This window comes from Natator depressus, chromosome 18 (assembly GCF_965152275.1).
Source record: "Natator depressus isolate rNatDep1 chromosome 18, rNatDep2.hap1, whole genome shotgun sequence".
Taxonomy (NCBI): Eukaryota; Metazoa; Chordata; order Testudines; family Cheloniidae; genus Natator; species Natator depressus.
In genome coordinates, this window is record NC_134251.1 from 23,537,159 (window position 1) to 23,557,741 (window position 20,583).

General features: G+C 42.9%; 1 long non-coding RNA gene across 1 annotated transcript in view; it reads right to left on the minus strand.

Annotated features, from left to right (window-relative positions):
- LOC142000697 (uncharacterized) overlaps positions 1–646 on the minus strand; it is a 50,300-nt gene extending 49,654 nt beyond the window's left edge. The window contains exons 1-2 of the long non-coding RNA XR_012642310.1: positions 607–646; positions 399–479 (exon numbers count right to left, since the gene is read on the minus strand). This is a non-coding gene — a long non-coding RNA (uncharacterized LOC142000697). The remainder of the gene's footprint in view (positions 1–398; positions 480–606) is intronic.
- Positions 647–20,583: the final 19,937 nt, after the last annotated feature.

Genomic DNA, 20,583 nt, shown 5'->3' on the forward strand with positions numbered 1-20,583 from the left:
TAATTGAATGTCCATGCTCTTGTACTATAAGCCAGGGAAAATATAAGTTCCTTACTATCCTCTGTTAGGGGCAAATTCCTAAAGCTGTGTTTGTATGGCTATTAGTATTTGTATGGAACCCATTTTGTTATCTAAAATGGAGGACTTGGTCATGTGATCAGGAGGGCAGTTGGAGTGTTTTCCCGCCCTTTCCAATAGTCAGCAGTGGCTCAAGTAGTAAACAAGTTCCAGTTTTAACTGGATTTTCCTGGGGATTCTATGGAGTTTCTCACTATAGTCTATATAAGAGCAGCAGTTACCTCAGCTTGGGGCTGCCCATCTGAGTGGCAGGTGCGTGCAGGTTTGCTTCCACAGGTGATCAAAACTCTGGACAAATGCCATCTCCAGCTATTACTTACCATCTGCAGCAGTTAACATCCATCGTTGTCATTCGCCTGTGAACACCCAGCTGTCATCTTGTGAGTCCGCCGCTGTGTCATCTGGAGCCAGTGAGAAGGACGAGTCATCGAGGGATCTCCTCAGAGTTCCTCTCCTGAGGCTCTGAACAAGCCAAAGGATCGAGGTCCTGAGCGACCATCAGAAGGGTGATATTGTATGTTTACTTACCTTTTGTACTCCATGGGGGTCTAGTTTGGGTCTTGGCGTCAGGACACAGATGTCTGAGTTACTGTACCTATAGAGGGAATAAGTTTCTGTTATTGTTTTATGCATTTTTCCTCTTCCCATTTATGTACCTCAGTTTCCCCAAAATAAACACAATTTGTTTGGTTTATATACACCTGATTCTACTTGCCTCATTCCAGCAGAGAGAGGGGGAGGAAGGTTACATAAGGAGGATTAGCTTGGCTACCAACCAGGTGATAGATACTGGAGCTCGCAGTAAAGGACTGTGGACCTATATTTTTGTTGGGGGGGGGAGGGCCCTGTAGCCTTTCCATATTTTATTCCTTGACCTAACACCACCTTTACAGATTAAAAAACTCTTGTGATAAGAGATGGACCAGATCTGAATTGTCTGCTGCTTCTATATACCCACTATACACAGATGCCCCCAAATTCCTGTGAACCCTCCAGCTCCCCTATTCTTGAGTTACTGATCCTGTAATATTTACAGAGAAATTCAGTTGCATGCTAATCTTGAATAAATTATCCAGTGGTCATTGTGTGATTATTAACCAGTTCCACAGTTTAAGATTAAAAACATATTTTCTAAGAGTACTTTGACTTTGTTTATGGCTCCACTCTAGAACTATTCATGCTGAGAGATTTAACCAGTTTTTCAATATATGATCAATAAAACAGTCATAATAAATGTACAAAAGTTTGTACATTACAAACTGGAAAAGGTGATTTCAAGCATAGATTTCACTAGTCTTTCTCCACCACTGTGGTCTAGGGGCTGTGGAATAATTTCTGATGCGTTGCATTGGTGTGGCAAAGTGGATTGATTTAAGGTTTGGCACCGCTTGTATCACAGCAAAATTCCTGCAATACACAATTTGACAAAACTGAGGAGTGTTATACAAGATTGTAGTGGAGTAACTCCCATCAGTGGGGATGATGGGGTGAAACCTCATGCAGCATTGTGAAAATGTCCATTTTGTTGTTGTGTTTGGATTCAATTGTCATGTCACTACATTGTCCTACATCTTATTTTGAGGACCTAATTTTGCAGTAAAAAGTTTAGTGAATTTAGAATAAATGTATAGAAATCTTTTTTTAAATCCTTGTTCAGATTATATATTTAATTTTGGATATATAATGTCTTGCGAAGATTTATACCCATCCAACCCCGCCCCCCCCCCCAAATCGCTGATTACCTTGAAATCTAACACAATGTAGACACTCTCCAGTGCCATGCACTGATTTTATAGTTTTACTATTTCCAGAAAAATCTATGTGTAATCCTGAAACGAAACTTTGTAGATTTGAGTCATACGTTTTATAATCATATACTAATACAGGGCTAAGTTCTCCAACCTTTACTCATGTGAAGAAAAGGTTGAATTCTCTCAGCCTTTACTCCAACCACTTACTCACTCAGATAAATCATGTGTTACTACTTTAAGATGTGGAATCTGTTCCACACTTGGGAAATGTAAAGGACTATCTCCCTCTAGCATTTTAACCTCAATAGTAAAAATAAAATACCTATATGTAGCTATAATATAATAGGCTTTTCCCCTCTAGATTCTATAATTCTGGCAGCACCTTTCATCTCAGGGGATCCCAGAATACTATACTTTACATATAGGATTAGCTTAATCTACAACTGAAATACAGCTACCTTCGGGGAAAAAACATGGCAGCTCTCCAGTATTGCACAATGACACCATATGACAGTTTAAAATAGATGTAAAGAAGAATCCTGCATTAAGCTGAAACTTCAGGGTAATGCAGGGAGGCAGAATGTATTCATCCCAATAAAAATTTGGCCAAGACAATAGGATTAGCATTCCTATTTTTGTTAAAAGTGCCACTGGATATTTGACACCCTCTCCACTTTTAAATCTCTCAAAAAACATCTTTCACTATGCTGATGATAGTGACTCTTGGTCTGTACAGAAAATTCCTTTTGTTTTTTCCTTCAGACTGAACTCCATCTGTCTGGTTGGCTGGCAAAGGAGCACCCTCCAGAGGACAATGATCTTGTCCTATAAATTGTACAAACTACAGCTATTGGGCTGCATGACTGGTGATTTATTCCTGTTGAATGTAGCCAATTTAATCATTTTTTTAGTAAATTTATAGTACTATATCCTCACGCATCCTCCAAAAGACTCTGGAATGTACGTGTTTCCTCATTCACATATACTTATCCATGACAAGGACAGCTTGAAAGATTAATCTTCAGATGCCATCTAGGAAATTCTGGTAGGGTCTTTGGGTGCAAATGAGAAGTGTCAGCTTTTGTAAATTCAGCTCAACTGTTGAAGACCAGGGTCTTGTTTCACATTATACTGACTAATTCTATTGGAATGAGCCATTGCCCTTTTAAGATACAGCGACATCAAGGAGTGAAATGGAGCTGAGTATTTGAACTAGTAGCATGTAGCAGTGGATGTAAACTTCAGCCTTTCCCACCCCCGCATCCTCTTTGCTGACATTCAGAGCAAGCAAGGCAGTGAGAGCATGAATCAGTGGAAATAGTCACACAGACAGGAAGTGGATTCAGTAAAGCCTGTGGCATGGACTTTTCCTGAAGATCAGGTTTCCATTCCTTTCTGGTGATCTTGCCTTCAACGTGCACTTATCAATTGTATTTTTATACGTTTAGATTTTTTTTCCCCTTCAAGTGAGCACTTGTGCTACTTGAGCATTTCCTCGTGTCTGTCTTGCACTTTGGAAACTCCAAATTTATTTATAACCTGTATATATATTTATTACTTCACACCTGAAATTTGTCTCTCTGTATAAAGTAATAGACAACGGCAAGTGTCCAAGCATAAAATACCTCTTAGAGGGTTACTGCTTTTCTGAAGATGCTGAAATATTTGGGCTCTGTTTGCATCTGGCTAAAAATAAGTGCCTATACCATGTAACTAGTCACATTATTTCCTGTCCTTCTAATTATATGTTAATGTTTTGAAGCTTTATAAGGAAACGGAGTGACAGAGACTAGTAAGAAGGCCAGTTTATGCGTAGATAGTAGCACAATTGAGAGATGATCAGACTTCCTGTGCAATGCCCAGTTGGTTGAGTCAGACTCAACCGGTGTTCTTGTTTGCTCCGTGAGAGGCTTCATCCTGTAGGGAGGTGAATTATTACAACGGGATGGAGTTCTCATACTCTAAACTGTTAAGGGGGAAAAAAAACCAAAACAAACAAAAGAAAACCAACTTACTTTTAGACAACATTTTCTTCACTCAGCCTGTGATCAGAGCCCATTAGCAATGACGTCTGACCACATGGAGAAGGCCAGAGGTAGCAGAATTAGCAAGTTCAATGCACACTGATGTTTGTAATAATATAAATTAGTAAATATTCTAAATATTTTATTTTAGAGGGAAGGCTACAAACTACCACAAATTTCTGAACCTACACAAAATGACCAGAAAAACTTCAAAGTTAGTTTAAAATTGTTCTGTTCATGTGCGCAGCACCATTGTACATCTGTCAAAGTGTCCAGAGACAAGCCCGTGGTGGACATGTAGCTTATGTTTAATTAAAAAGATGAATAATTTTCATTACTCAGTTTCTGTCAGGATGAATGTGCCATGTCACATGCAGAATTGTATTGATCAGGATTCCTGACACATTGGGTATGACACAGGCTCTAACCCATTGGCTGCTTCTGCATTCCCTTCCATTTTGACAGTCACCATAAAGTTTCACAAATATATACGTGACAGTTAGTTTATGGTGTATTGAAAATTAGGGATAGTTAATTTCATGGATATGCAGCCTGACTTTGGGAGGTGATGAGTGCATACAACTCCTTGTTTCAGTGAGACATTCAGACATATAACTGGTAATTGACAGAGTATGTGAACATAAATGCAATAAATGCAATAGCCCCCAACTAAAACCTCTCCAACGCATCATCAAGGATCTACAACCTATCCTGAAGGACGACCCATCACTCTCACAGATCTTGGGAGACAGGCCAGTCCTTGCTTACAGACAGCCCCCCAACCTGAAGCAAATACTCACCAGCAACCACACACCACACAACAGAACCACTAACCCAGGAACCTATCCTTGCAACAAAGCCCGTTGCCAAATGTATCCACATATCTATTCAGGGGACACCATCATATGGCCTAATCACATCAGCCACACTATCAGAGGCTCGTTCACCTGCACATCTACCAATGTGATATGTGCCATCATGTGCCAGCAATGCCCCTCTGCCATGTACATTGGCCAAACTGGACAGTCTCTACGTAAAGGAATAAATGGACACAAATCAGACGTCAAGAATTATAACATTCAAAAACCAGAGAACACTTCAATCTCTCAGGTCACTCGATTACAGACCGAAAAGTGACAATTCTTCAACAAAAAATCTTCAAAAACAGACTCCAACGAGCGACTGCTGAATTGGAATTAATTTGCAAACTGGATACAATTAACTTAGGCTTGAATAAAGACTGAGAGTGGATGGGTCATAACACAAAGTAAAACTATTTCCCCATGTTTATTCCCCCCCGCCACACACACACTGTTCCTCAGACGTTCTTGTCAACTGCTGGTAATAGCTCACCTTACCTGATCACTCTCGTTACAATGTGTATGGTAACACCCATTGTTTCATGTTCTCTGTGTATATAAATCTCCCCACTGTATTTTCCACTGAATGCGTCCGATGAAGTGAGCAGTAGCTCACGAAAGCTTATGCTCAAATAAATTGGTTAGTCTCTAAGGTGCCACAAGTACTCCTTTTCTTTTTGCGGATACAGACTAGCACAGCTGCTACTTTGAAACCTGTCATAAATGCAATAGGTTTCAGAAAGCTGTGAGGGATGGTATTGTGATGCTAACAGACCACTCTCAATAGTTCAGTGGGCAACTATAATAGGATGACCAGATAAAACGGGGGTCGGGGGAAGCGCAGCGGCCGGAGCGGCCAAAGCTGCAATACCAGGACAAATGGCATCCCGACTGTGCCTCGGTCGGGACGCGGGACAAAGAACTAAAAATCGGGACAGTCCTGATTTTATCGGGACATGTGATCACCCTAAACTATAATGACCTTTTGTCCAAGCACTGTTGGTAACATTTAACCAGCAGCAAAGCAGGAAGACAGCTAGAGTGCCAGCAGTGGGTCTCATGGTGGGTGACTGATTACAGCCTATATAATTTTTAAGCCTATATACCATGGCTGTGCAACGGACAAAGAAAAACTGGGTTGATCTAAACTGATGCCATTTAGTTACAGAACTGAGTGTCTTGGTGTGAGGAATTTTCCATTTACTTTGTGGATTAAAAAAAAAAATCTCTCTCAGACCCAGACTGAACTTTCTGCTTCCATGGGACCCAACCAATATCTCATGGGTAGGGCCCTACTAAATTCACAGTTCACTTTGGTCAATTTCATGACCACAGGGTCTTAAAATTGGTCAATTTCACTATTTCAGATGTTTACATCTGAAATTTCACAGTGTTGTAACCATGAGGGTCCTGATCCAAAAGGGGATCATGGGGGAGGGGGGTCCTAAAGCTGTTGTAGGGGGGTCCTAAAGCTGTTGTAGGGGGTTTGCAGGATTGCCATACACACTTCTGTGCTGCCTTCAGAGCCCAGTTCTGAAGGCAGCAGCTGCGGAGTTTCCTGCAGCTGGAGGAGGCTCCTGGAGGTGGAGGTAGGTCCCATCTCCCCAGTGCTACTGGGAGCGCCCCAGCTAGGGGGCTCCTAGCTGCTAGTCAGGGCCAGTGGTGGATTAATTTATGAGCCCATGCAAGGGGCCCTGGACATTTTGAATAATGAGTGCCCCAGCCCTGGCAGGAGCTAGGAGGGGTGGGGGGAAGCCCTGAGCCTGGGTGGTCCAGAGCTCAGGCAGGAGCTGTCAGGGACAGCAGCCCTGAGCCCAGGCACCTGAATCCCTGTCTCGAGCCATAGAGTGGGGTGGGGTGGGGAGGGGTGTGGCAGCCCTGAGCCTGGTCCCCAGGTCCTGGACAGGAGCTGCAGGGTCTGGAGCTGCAGGGGGTGGCAGCCCCCATCCCAGGTCCCTGAGCCTGGACAGGAGCCACAGGGGATGGAAGCCCTGAGTCCTGTCTGGAGTCCAGATGCCCTCAACCCTGGCAGGAGCCACTGAGGGGGTGGAGGGGGGCAGGGAGAGGGAGCAGCAGCCCTGGAGCTCGGGCATCCAGAGCCTGGGCAGGAGCCATGGGGTGGAGAAGGGGGGCAGCCCCAAGCTGGGAAGGAGCTGCAGGTGGTGGCAGCCCCCAGCCCAGGTCCCTGAGCCCAGGCAGGAGCTGGGGGGGCGGGGAGAAAGAGGGGAACAGCAGCCCAGGCAGGAGCCATGGCCCATGAGGGAGAGGGAGCAGTAGCCCTAGAGCTTGGGCTCCCTGAGCCCGGGCAGGAGCTGTGGGAGGTGGCAGCTCCAAGCCTGGGTGCCCCCTGACCCACAAGAGCTGTACTACCCTCACTTCTACACTGCCTGTGGAGGTGGGTCTGATCTCTCTCCCCATAACAGCCATGCACGGGAAGGACAAGTCCTGTCCCTCCCCAGTCTGGCTGATTTTGGGGAGCTCAGATTTCATGGGGCAGGGTTTATTTCACGGTCCATGAAATTGGTAGGGCCCTACTCATGGGGACACATACAACTTTCAGTGCTTGAGTTTTGGTCAGTTACACTACAGCCAGCACCTATTAGACCCATGTCCTTCCCAATTGGTTACAGCCAATGGGGAGACATTGAAGCCATGAATGGTTGAGATTCTCGGTACCACCATGTGGGAGAAGCAGGAAACCAGGGGTTCTGAAAGCAAGCACTGGCCTATGTTCAAATCCTTGTTGGATATTGATGATCTTGTAAACCACTGACCTGTGTCAAACCTACTGTTTTAGGGAAAGCTAATGAGGCCCTAACAAGTGGATGGAGTTGCTTTAATACAGCTCTGCTCCTTTCTGACCAAGAACCCAGCAGATAATTATGGGTGATTGTCACAGTCTGCTCCCCAGTTACTGCATTTGACATGTAAGCAGAGTATCGGTATCCAATATCCCTGGCTCATTAGGCAGCATGTTGCACCCACAACATTTAATTCACTCAAGGCCAAGCAGAGCATAGCTGTGCAGTAAACAGCCTGCCTTGTCAGTGTTTGGCCAGAACAGACAGTTTTAATCTCGCTCATGAATCATGGTCTCTTGAATTTATTTTACATGTTCTGGAACACACAGTTTTCCTCAACTCAGTCAACTGGACATGAAGCCCAACGGGGCCAGGGGGGAAACAGAACATAAATCCATTTTCTTTATTTAAAAAAAAAAAAAGGTGTTTGTGGGTGGTAAGTGGCTTGATTACAGAAGAACACTTTGTGTCATTAAAATGTACAGGAGAACCTCAATTCTCCTCCTCAACATGGTCACTGCAAGACACTTGGTGTGGGAGCATTATGGGTTTGGCTACTGCCAGTCTGACTGATGTTTTATTTGTAGGGTACCAGATGGAAGAATGACTATTTGTGTGTATGTGTGCACATATTAGGGAGAGGGTAGGGGAACTGCAGGCATAGGAATGTGATAATGATGCCTGCTCTTTTCTCTGAATTGATTCCCAAGGACTTCAGACTCCAAATATTCAGACTTCAGCATATATTAATGTATTTTTCCTTATCTTTACTCATGCTGGTTTTGTGAACAGATCCTTTAGGAAAATAACATTTATTATTTAGTATCTATTGACTTGGTCCCTGCCCCAATAAAACAACAGTTTAAATTAGACCCAAACAATACATTAACCCATAGATTAGGGTGCTGTTTTGCAGCAGGGCAGATATTAAATACATACTTCAAAGAGAATAGTGCCTGACCATAGAGTATGAAGACTTATTTGATCATATTGTTCACAAATGAATACCAAGGCCAGACCATCATGATGGGTGGATGAATGCAGGGTTTTTCTAAACTCTAAATCTGTGTAATTACTTCCCATTCCTATAATTATATATGGACTGTGATATTGCAGCCTGAGACCAGGGTGGTCCATATGCACAAAACTAAAAATAACATTCTTCACTTAGATTTCCTAAGTTACCTTCAGGATGGGGGCAGGATCAGCGTCTGCTTGTTGGAAGGGGAAAGCTACGGTGTAGGTGAGTCAAAAATTTCAATACTGAGGGAAGATCAGTGGGAAGTTGTAGGATGGGCAGTGGTAGGTGCTCAGATACTATGGTGATGAGCATGGTATAGACCAGTGGTTTTCAAACCGTGGGTCATGACCCATAACTAGGTTGTAGAATGGAAGGGACTGGGTCACGGCAGCTATGGTCAGCACCGCTGACCGGGCCGTTAAAAGTCCCGTCGGCGGTGCTGCCTGGCTAAGGCAGCCTAGTCCCTACCTGTTCAGACACCACGCTGCGCCCCGGAAGCGGCCAGCAGCAGGTCCGGTTCCTAGGCTTGGGGGGAGTGGGGGGCATGGGGCTCCATGTGCTGCCCCAGCCTGAGCACCAGCTCTGCACTCCCATTGGTCAGGAACCGGACAGTGGGAGCTGGTGGGGAGGTGCCTGTGAGTTGCGCGGAGCTGCTTACGTCTCTCTGCCTAGAAGCCGGACCTGCTGCTGGCCACTTCTGGGGCGCAGCTCTGTCCATGGTGTCAGGACAGGCAGGAAGCCTGCCTCTGTACCCCCGCTGACCGGGAACCGCCCAAGGTAAGCCCACACCCCAACCCTGCTCCCCAATCCTGTGCCCCAGCCCTGAGCCCCCTCCCATACTCCAACCCCTCATACCCAGCTCCATTGGGTCACAGGCATCAACAATTTTCTTCAACTGGGTCACCAGAAAAAAAAAGTTTAAAAACCACTGGTATAGACCTCTGTGTGTAGGGTGCCAGAACAGGGGGGGCTAAGGGGCCATGGCCCCCCACTTTTTACTGGAGGTAAGGGTGAACGACAGGCAGGCAGGGGGCAGAGAGGAGCAAGTGGGGGGAGGGTCTAGGGGGAAGAGTTGATACGGGAGTGGGTCCTTGGGGGAAGAGGGAAGGCGGGGGCCCAGGGAGAAGGGGCGGAGTGAGGACGGGGCCTCAGGGGTGGGCCCACAGTTCAGGCGCTTGTGCCCCCCCACTTTTAGGGAGCTTCCATTGCTCCTGTTCTGTGTCATACATTTGTCTGAAGCTAGACCCTTTAACACATGGAACTGTTCACGTAAAATCCATATCTTCACTTTTTCTGAATACTCAGTAGAAGTTTCTGTTTTTCTAGCTGTACACAGCAGTGCCATATCAATATTATAACAAAGTAATAATATAAATAAATAATGCAGACTGAGAAAAGTATGGCAAACTGTGACCAGACATGATCCAGACACATTCCTAATAAAATCCTCAGGGCTGCAATCTCTAGTAATACCTCTACACATGAAAACTGTACCCCCAAATCTGCAATAAATCATATTCTGGGGGGAGGGGGAAGCCTTCTAGATGATTAATTCATCCTGTTTCAGGTTATTTACTAGACATGACACACCTCTTGGCAGAACCATGAGCACAAGATAACATCCAGTGACTCAGTGATAGCACCAGAATCCCTAGCAACAAGGAGACAATTCTACTGATTCCTAAAGAACCAGATATATTACAGGGCTTCCAAAATACAAAGGTAATATATTATCTGAGCCTGGGTCTAGTCTGCTAAGGAAACAATGGGAATATACCTTCTGACACAACCCCTCTTTGATATTAGGATCTGACCAGCAGTTTCATGGTCTGTGTTTGGATGATGCCTGTTCCATCCCTGTAATGTCAACCCAAAGGATCAAATCAATGCAGAATTAGAAAACAAATCTGAATGGTATAAAATGCTTGTAGTTCTGTACTGTTGGAAGGACATGTCATCATTTACTTTTGCATTGTTTACCCACCTCCTGTGTTTTCTGATTCACAATGACCTGCAAGGGAACATTCCTACACCATAGCCAGGGCACTGAGGTGTAGCTAATTGAGCAATTAAGTTATCAGGTGATGGAAGTAAAAAAAAAAAAAAAAAAATCTCATCAGCACAGCTAGATGATTTGGCTAGCCAGCTCCTTTTTGTTTATTACTTGTTATTATGTAACATGCGTGTATAGCTCCATGGGTGCACATAGTTTGGCACAAAGATGTAATCAACCACTCTCAGGTAGACTCCAGCTGGCATCTGGGGTCAGGAGTTCAGTCAACTGACCACTGAGGAAGGATAATAGGAGTTTCTTACCCTATTGTCTGGATTTCGAAAGCCAGTTTTTAAATACAATCCCCCATGTTTCTAATAGAGTTTTCTGTTAGGGGTTGACTTCTAAGGCTGTTGGCATTTAGAAGGGACTATAGTGTCACAGTCTTTTTTCAGTCAGTGGCATTTCACCTATATAAAGTTGCTCACCATAAAGTGTAGGGAAATGGGGAGCTATAAGGTGCTAGTGGATCCACACACATTTGGAGAGGGAAGGAAGGAGGAAGATCAACCCCCATTTCAGTGGAGAATGACAAGTACTACCTAGATGACCCATCAAACCCCTCAGTACTTTAGATGGAGGAAATGCAAGATAACAGTGCTTCTGGAGAGCCTTTAAGTCCTGCTGATGGGTCAAGGCAAGCTTCCCCAAGTCAGTAACTGTGGAAACAACAAATGTAAACCAGCGTTCTTGGCCCCTTTGTCTGCCATGCACAGGGCTGCATCAACAGCTGTGCAGGAGTGCTGGAACAATTTTTATAGTGGGGGTGGTGAAAGCCATTGAACAAAACCATAAACTCTGTATATAATGGAAACCACTTCAAGCCAGGGGCTGTGACAGCACCCCCAGCTCCGCTAGTTCCAGCACCTATGCAGCTGTGATTATTTTTAAGAGGCCAAGTCAGTGAGGGAACAAAGGAGGGGCTTTCTGGGTTAAAAATGTAGGTGTCTCTGTATAATTTTTCATGAGGGGTGTACTCAAATATTTGGATGGCAATATCTAAACTATATCGTTAAATTTAATCAATCTAAATTTGGATTATTGCTGATTATGTACTATATTTATTGTATGATTTTTAAACCAAACTTTGTACTTTGGGATAATTTAAGCAATATACCCAGATGTACAGACACTATTTCCTTAACCTGTAAAATATATATTAGCTTTAATCACACTGCTCATCTGAACCCATCACTGCTTTGCACCTTTGATGTAGTTAAAATGCCCAAAGAGCTGGAGTGGGCTCATTTCTTACTTAACAATGTCATGACTGTAGGAAGTCTGGTGGCTATGTATGTGTATCAAATGTGCATGATGCTCAGGCAAGATTTCTAAGGGGGACCGACTTAGATGAAGTATTACAGTATTCTTTATGGTGAGACAGGCAGGAAGGAGATGAAGGCACTAAGAAATTGGTCTCATTATCTGCACCAACTCAGCCTATTTTAGCTTACTTGGTTTAGAAATCAGGCTGAGGGAGTCTTGCAGGACATCTCAGTTTCGATATTTGTCAAACCAAAGTGTGTCCAAAAAATCATGAGTCAGACCCTCAAAATTCCAGAGAATGGCTTAAAAAATCATGACTTATTTAAAAAATAATACATTGTGGGTTCTTTTTATTTACCAGCTGATTATGGAACTGTGCACCGGGGTGACATTCTCAAATTTTTCTCCACAACCAGGAAGGTTAGAAACTTTTTTTAAAATGAAAGCTGACAGTTATGTAGTCACACAATTCCTAGAGCTGGGGCTTCAAGAAAAGTGACAAATATTGAGAGACTCAACAGAATCTCAAGAGTTGGCAACAGTGTGTGGGAAGATTGCTTGCTTTTTTGACTGGGCTCTGAAAGGCCCATATGTATGTTACTTGGGCTTCTTGAGATGCCAACATCAGTCCCCTACTTGTGACCTGTCCTGTTACACCTAAATTAACAATACTTTTCATTTGGAGGGGATGAAGGGGAGGCATGGATCAGCATTCATGTTACACTCCCCATCAGTATCTGGCCCAAGCCAGCAAAGCTAATGATGCAACCAGTGCGCCAAATTTGGTGGTGACTCCTGGTCACGTGCAACCTGAGGTATGTTCTGCATATGCTAAGATGATGATTTGAAAGGGCCCCAAACTGCTTTGTAAATTATATTTTTTATATTAAACCTCACACATGAAAAACTTCACCCATTGCTGAAAAATTGCTTCCTCTGGGGTAGAACAGGGTAGCCATTTAACATAAACTAACTAACAAACAAGTTTAGGACAGAGTGTAAAGAATGCTATTTCTGATAGAAATTGTTGGGGGGCTTTAGGAAGTCAGAATGTAATTACCCAAATGGGAACTTGGCCACCACACCAGGGCCCGCTAAGCCTCCTCATCTTGCTGAAAATGCCATGGAATTTTTAATAAGTGGCCAGATCCTTGGTTTTATGCCTGTCTGAAAGATCATGTCGAGAAGCATTTGCTAGGACACCAGCTCAGTAATGGAAGTGTCACCAATACCACTTAATACGCTGCTTATAAACCAGTTATTGCTGCAGCAATTTATTAAGCTGCTCACACTTGCATAGATTTACAGTGATTAAATTATGTGGTATCATCCATCCCCTGCCTAGAGTACTGAACAAAGAAATAATAGAATATCTCAGCTAGAAGCTATGCTAGGTACCACAGGCTATATTTACTAAAAATACATTTGTCCTTTAATTGAATAATGTTGCAGAATGTCATTGATAGCAGCACCTACTCCCACCCTCTAGAGTTTAGAAATATTTGCTTTAAACACTGCTTAGAGAATTATAATTAAGCAACACATATCCCAGGTCAAATTTAGCCCTAAAGAAACTTAGAAAAGGGATCATTAGTGTATATATTTCAGAATTGTATAAAAATGGTGGTTCAGATGCCGTTTTATTATGTAATAATGGCTGCTTTCTAATGAAACACGGGTCTGTCTAAAAACCCTGTTATCACATTATGTAGGTTCTTTATGTCCAACCCCCCAGGGTTCCATCTGAAAGGCCCCCCCTTAAAGCTATAAATTAGAGATCCAGACAGACTTAGACCTTATGGCTAGAATTCCCCAGAGATCCAGATGAAACTTAACCCCAGAAAGGAAGCTCTTGTGATTAAGGCACTGGACTGGGATATAGAAGATTCACAGATTTTAAGGCCAAAAGGGACCATTAGATCATCTAGTCTGACCTTCTGTATATCACAGGCCATAGAATTTCACCAAGTAGCCCCCTGCATTGAGTTCAAGTAATTTGTTTGGCTAAAGCATCTTCCAGAACGACATCCAACCTGAATCTGAAGACAAACTAACTATTGGAACAAACTACCAAGGAAAGAGGTAATCACGCTTAGTTAAAGATGTGTGCTTTATATCTAATTTGAATTAGTCTGGCTTGAATGTCTAGCCATTGGTTCTTTTTATGTCTCTCTCTGCTCAATTAAAAAGGCCCATTAGTATCCAACATTTCCTCCGTATATACTGTATCCTTCCTATATACTGTATACATATGTATATGTATACATATCCTTCCTATATACTGTAATCACACTTTGATAAACTACACAGATTGAGCTCTTAAGTCTGTCACTGTAAGGCATTTTTTTTCCAGCGCTTGATCTGAAATTCAGTTCCCTGCTTTTTCATAGTTTTCCTGTGTGATTTCAAACAAGTCACCAACCTCTGTATCTCAGTTCCTGATCTGTAAAATGGGGCAACAGCACCATTTCACAGAGGTGGTGTGAGAAGTTAATTGATAAATGGGAGGCACAGAGATACAACAGGGATGAGCACAAAGAACTCAGACAGACTGCTCCAAAACTTTGGGATCCAGATGAGACCTCTCCCCTAAGGATTGTACATTTTCTGTGATTCAGTTAAAACATGATCCTTTTGCATTGCATGGTGTGGGAATGTTAGCTGCACTACACAGAGAAATCCCTGAGCAGTCTTTGGAAATGTATGAAACAGCTTCCAAACTCAAACCAGGTCCATGGGAGCTTTTCTTCTAAATCACACTCTCAGAAGTATGTTTATTTTGACAACTCCATGTTTCCTGCATGTATGGCCAGCACTGACTTCCTGCATGGTACAAAGGAGCTGACTGAAAAAATACCTTTATAATGATTAAACAGAAACGACCACCTGTATAAGATCAAGCAGACAAAACAGTGCAGAATAAAATCCTCTTATGGACTAGCAACCAAACCATAAGCTAGCAATACCTGTAGGTACATAACTGAATCCCCTTGAAAGACATAGAACTAAATTGATTTCCATTACACTGAGTTCAAGTGCCATGTGTAAGGACATGATTTTAGCATGGAGTTCATGGATTCCATGATTTTAACAAACCTCCATGACTTCCAGGTTGGGCAGGCAGGCCCAGCCGCCCTCCCCCACTTCCACACAGTAGTAGGGCTCTGGCAGTCAGCCTCAGGCAGCAGGGCTGGGGCTTCCGTGATTTATAGTTTATTGCCAACATCCTGCACGTGAATTTTAATAAAAGTCCCCATGCCAAAAATCTTAACCTTAGCCATGTGTATATCCAGTTGTAACACACTGCTGGGATACCCAGAGCTGTGAGCCACTGTGTTACCTCTCTGACTCAGCAAGAGCAAGTTTTGCTGGAGATCAGATTAGAGGTCAGCTCACTGCTACACCAACCTCCTCAAGGCTCTCCCCACCCCAACCTTGCCTGGCAAGTAACAGAGAACTCCATCCCGCAAGCGTCTCAGATATGTTTCTTTGCAATGCACAGCTACCATCGTGGATACACAGAATATACTAAGTTGGCTGCTCTGTTAAACAGTCAGTACATCACGGCTCATTAGTTTAACTGGGGTGAAAACACCCTTCCCTTCAAACATGGCAGTGAATTTGTTCATATAAAGTAAAACACGTTTATTAACAAATGAGTATGGATTAAGTGATAGCAAATAAAAGTGAAAAGTAGAGATGCTTATAAGCAAATAAAAGTGAAAAATTCACATCTAAGGAGTTTAAAACTTAATCTAGCCAGATAAAGGTCTTTGTTCAAGATAGTTTGTTTTACCCAGTCTCCTTTCCAGCTTTTTATTGGCCAACACCCATCAGAGATCAAATGACTTGGTTTCTTTGTTTCCGGAGGGGAAGAATAAAGCTCTGTTCCCCCTTGAAACACACCCATTTGATGATGATTCCCAGTTTACAGTTACATTTTGGAATCTATCAGTTAGCCAGCTTTTAATACATTTCATGTGTGGCTTTTAGTACACTGGATGAGATACCACATGTTGTGATAAGCACGTGTAGGATACCTGGGTCTTAAAAGTTGTGTTGTGGGGGCCCTGATCATTGTAGTAGTGGAGATAGGTCTATAGGTTTTGCATCTGTTATTCTGGCAGGGTCTGGTGCTTGCTTTGAGTTGATGTGTCCTGGTCTACGGGGAGCCTATTTCTAATGAGCTTGGTGAGGTGGGCGGCAGATGTTTGAAGGCCAGAAGATTTTTTTCAGGATGTGGTCATAATTTAATGATACCCTGTATGGGTTCCAAGTGTGAGTTGGTAGGTGACAACTATGGGTACATGCTTAGAGGGGGGTTTATTTCCATATTGATGCAGGTTCTCTCAGGGTATTTGGGTGGCCTGTTCCATGATGTGATCTACTTCTCTGGAGGAGAATCAACTAGCATCAATTTCCTGCATACCACAATCAGCTTCAAACAATGGAACCCACTATATACCAGAAACCCACAAATCCCACCCCACCTATCTTCTCAGATCCTATAGCCACCTCAAACATAATCAAGAAATCTGTTATCTACAGCCAGACACTCAAATACCACAGAATATGCTCTGAGGAAAAAGTCTGGGCTATACACCTTAACACTCTTAAAAATGGCTTTACCAAACAAGGACACTCCACTACTATATTAATAAAAACAACTTCTACCATTTCCCCTAAATCTATATCAGGTATAATTGCCAATTACATTTATAACCTTGAAGTAAGTTTACAGCAGTAAATGATTTCTTTTACTGTCATATTCTGGTCCCTTTGAAGTCACTGGGAGTATTGCCATTGATTCTGATATGACAGGCATTTTGGTCCTTATAGCAGTGCAAGTTATCAGTGTTCCCAGCAGAATTACTGGATAGTCTCAGCAAAAAAATCACATACTGTATTTGTTTACAACTGCTATGAAATTAGCAAATGTAATTGTTGTACAATCACTTTAAAAATGTATCTGTACATCTGTTAGTTTTGGGAAAGAAATACTAGCTACTATGAGTGATCACAAGATTCCTCAATAATATATGTGAGCAGCCAGCCCCTCATAATTCAGAAGCATCTGAATCAAGTATTTAGAGCATAAGACACCTCCATTATCCCAAAAGTAGAGGTTAGAGCAAACATTTCCTGAAGGTCATTCAGCTTCTTGGCCATTACATACAGAGGTTTTGGAATCTAAGAGCCTCTTAGCCCTTTGAGGAAACCAGATGGAACCACACATTACTTCCCTCTGATTAAGAGACTACTAGATTTTTTTTACCCTTCTCAGCAGGGGGTTAAATTGGATACAGTTGTGCAACTGGGCTGGGTGTAATTCTCCCGTACTTACTGTGAGCTCCGAAAGGCATGCAATCCTGATTTGAAGACATCAAGAGATGGGGGAAGTTTGCCACTTCCATTCGTAATTTGTTCCAAATGTTTAAAATCACACTCACTGTTAAAAATTCATGCCTTATTTCTAATTTGAATTTGTCTGGCTTTAACATCTAAACCACTGATTCTTGTTATGCTTTTCTACAGTAGATTAAAGAGCCTTTAGTACTGGGTATTTTCCTCCCTGTCACATTACATCTATACTGTGATCTTGATCTTTTTGTTATTCTAAGAATATTGAGCTCTTTAGGTTTCCCATTGTAAGGCTTTTTTTCCAGCTCTTGAATCATTAGGGTGCAGAGAACAGACAATTATTTTTTCAAACACTTTTAAAAGGTAGACACCAGAACTGTATGCAGTATTCCAGTGTTGGCCTCACCAATGCATCATATAGAGGTAGAATTACCTCCCAATTCCTACTTACTACTCCCCTGTTTATACACCCAAGGACTGCAGCCATACATCCCCTCCTAACCTGTCTCACTGATGTGCCTCCACCCTGATTGGAGGGATTCCATGGCTATTCTGTCTTTGACCTCTGCGCTAAGACTGCCAAGGTTGATAATTGCAGTGATAGTGGTAGTGTCTGTGCAAATATGATCAAACTGTAAGAGACCAAACCACTGTCAAGAGGTAATGATTTTCAGTCAATACTGAACCAAGCCAGATTTGGAGGGATAATTTTACAGACCATCTCTTACTCCTAAAGGACAGAAGATTCTACCAAGAAACTGATTACACACCTGTGGATTCTCTCCACACAAAAACAATTTCACTCATCCAGCAGGCTGATTTTAGCTCCTGAGATTAATTATAGCACCTGCAGGATTGGCCTCATATTTTGCATCCAAAGTTCATGGTTCCAATCAGGGACAGTTAGTACATCCAAGCATCAAAATCAGCACATAAGCATTTATCAAAGACTGGATAGAAGATATTTGTGCATTGTTTGTTTACATTAGCTAGCAGTTTACCTAGGGTTAGGAGTTCACAGTTTTGTTATCTGTTCTATTCCTCTTACTCAACAGCTTTGGCAAATATTTACCTGACAGAACATACTGTCCCATTACTTTTTTCTAAGAAAATGCACTCAATCCCTAGAGAAACACTATCTTCTCACATGTTCTACTCTGTATTCTAGACAGTAGAGTTTTACTGGGGAGAGCAGAAAGTGTCTCAGACACTAGAACAATCTCATGCTGACCTAGGTATAGGGACCTATTAGAGAGGGAGTCAGGGAAAAGGAAATATGTTTGAACACTTTTGTTTATTTCTGTTAGTGGCTGAAATTCTCCTCTGAGCTTCTGTGAAACAGTGTGTAGAGCATATTGCACCCTGAAAACAACTGCATAAACATTGAGACTGGTCACCTTAGTATGGACCACAGGTGTGTACATAAGGCAACCAATTTGGTCAGACTAGCAGAAGCAAGAAATCATTGTGAACAGTAATAAACTGCAGTGGAAAGAATTCACTCTTTGGTACCCTGGGTCAGCGGCGGGGCCATGGCTTTGCACTGCCCTAATTAATCAATGTTCTGTAATGCAAATTGTTTTGGCACTGTTTGTACAAAGCTTTGAAAATATAAAACAGGATCAGCCATTTTTACTCTATTGGGTGGAATTTGCACCTTTGGCAACCCATTTCGTCCTGGGTCTCATGACAGTCTATAACCAAATACACCTATTTTGACAGCATTGTGTCCGTTGAGCAGATGTACAGACCCTTATCCTTAGAGGCAAAGATTAGATACCTGATGCCATGGTCTGCCACTCCACAGCAGCCAGATTGGTGCCAAAGAGATCTTTGAAAGAGGAGGAAAGAAAGACACGAAGCACATGCCAGGTAAGTCAGTAGCCCTCAGAAGAGCTCCTATGGAAGACCACTTTGGGGAGAGAGTAGTTCAAATCTGCCCTTGGAAGTAGGGTAGCTGGGTGAAGGTGCATTAATCTAAGTGGTTGAGACTACAGCTTTTATAGTAGTAAAGACTAAGGAGACTTTGCACGTATTTCTGCTTCCTCATGAGCTCTGAAGCTAGATATAAGCACATGGGATGGCTCTTCAGTTTATATCCAGCCATGGGAAAAAAGAAAACTGGCCGGTCAGGTTATTGTTATGAGCTTACATTCTAGAATGTATCAGATGTCATGTGGTGCCAGTCAGAAACCAGAACCATGCAAGGTTGACCATCTGCAGTGATGTGTCCAGTTTATTCCCAACAACAACCCTCTGTGTGCAGTTCAGTCTGGCATAGTTACTGAAGACTCTCTTCCATAGAAGAACATGGGGATGCCTGGGAGAGATTTCCTGCTCTCTCTGGTAGGTGGATGGGAGGAGGAAGGTGAGATGGATGAAAACAGAAACCTTGTTATCAGTTTATTTATTAATTTAAGAGTCTGCAGTTAACACTGCATCATTAAGCTGAATGGCTTCTGTGTCCAGATTTCTATCTGAAAGTTAAACATCTTCAATTTTACAAAAAGAAAAGGAGTACTTGTGGCACCTTAGAGACTAACCAATTTATTTGAGCATAAGCTTTTGTGAGCTACAGCTCACTTCATCGGATGCATACTGTGGAAACTGCATCTGATGAAGTGAGCTGTAGCTCACGAAAGCTTATGCTCAAATAAATTGGTTAGTCTCTAAAGGTGCCACAAGTACTCCTTTTCTTTTTGCGAATACAGACTAACATGGCTGTTACTCTGAAACCTTTCAAATTTTACAGTTTCCCAACTGCATTCAGCATTAAATAAGATTAATCCAACAAATGTAATGGATACAGTCATCTCAGGAGAATTTGCTGACATGATTTCCACTGACTGTCCTGGTAGAAGGCTTTCCTGTGAAGCACCTCCCTCACTAAAAAGAGTGTGAGCCAGACCCTTGGGTCCAGCCAAAATGCACACAACACAGTCCAGGAGTGATAAAAAGGTGGCCCAGTGCTCACTTGTGCTTCCCCAAACCTGAACTAGCTCTGTGCCAGACTCCTCTGCTCTGACTGACTCCAGCTGCTGAAGGACCCTAGGGGCCAAACCATAGGCCATGATGAGCTGGGCATAAGGGTATCCCATGCAAGCTCCTCTACCTAATCTGTGGCCTTCTGTGCCAGAAGCAGGGAGAAGGGTAGCATAGGAACCACTGTGCTGTCTCCATGACCCAGGGAGCACCTGCACTGAGGTGATGATCCTCATGTGTCCAGTTACATTGGATCTATGGCCAGACGACAGCAATGTTGTCCTTACAAAGCAGCCACATGCCACATCTGTCCATCTGCCTGTCTCTGACAGAGAAGTAATTGTTAGAGATGGCACATAGACATCTCAGTGCTTTATGGCTACACT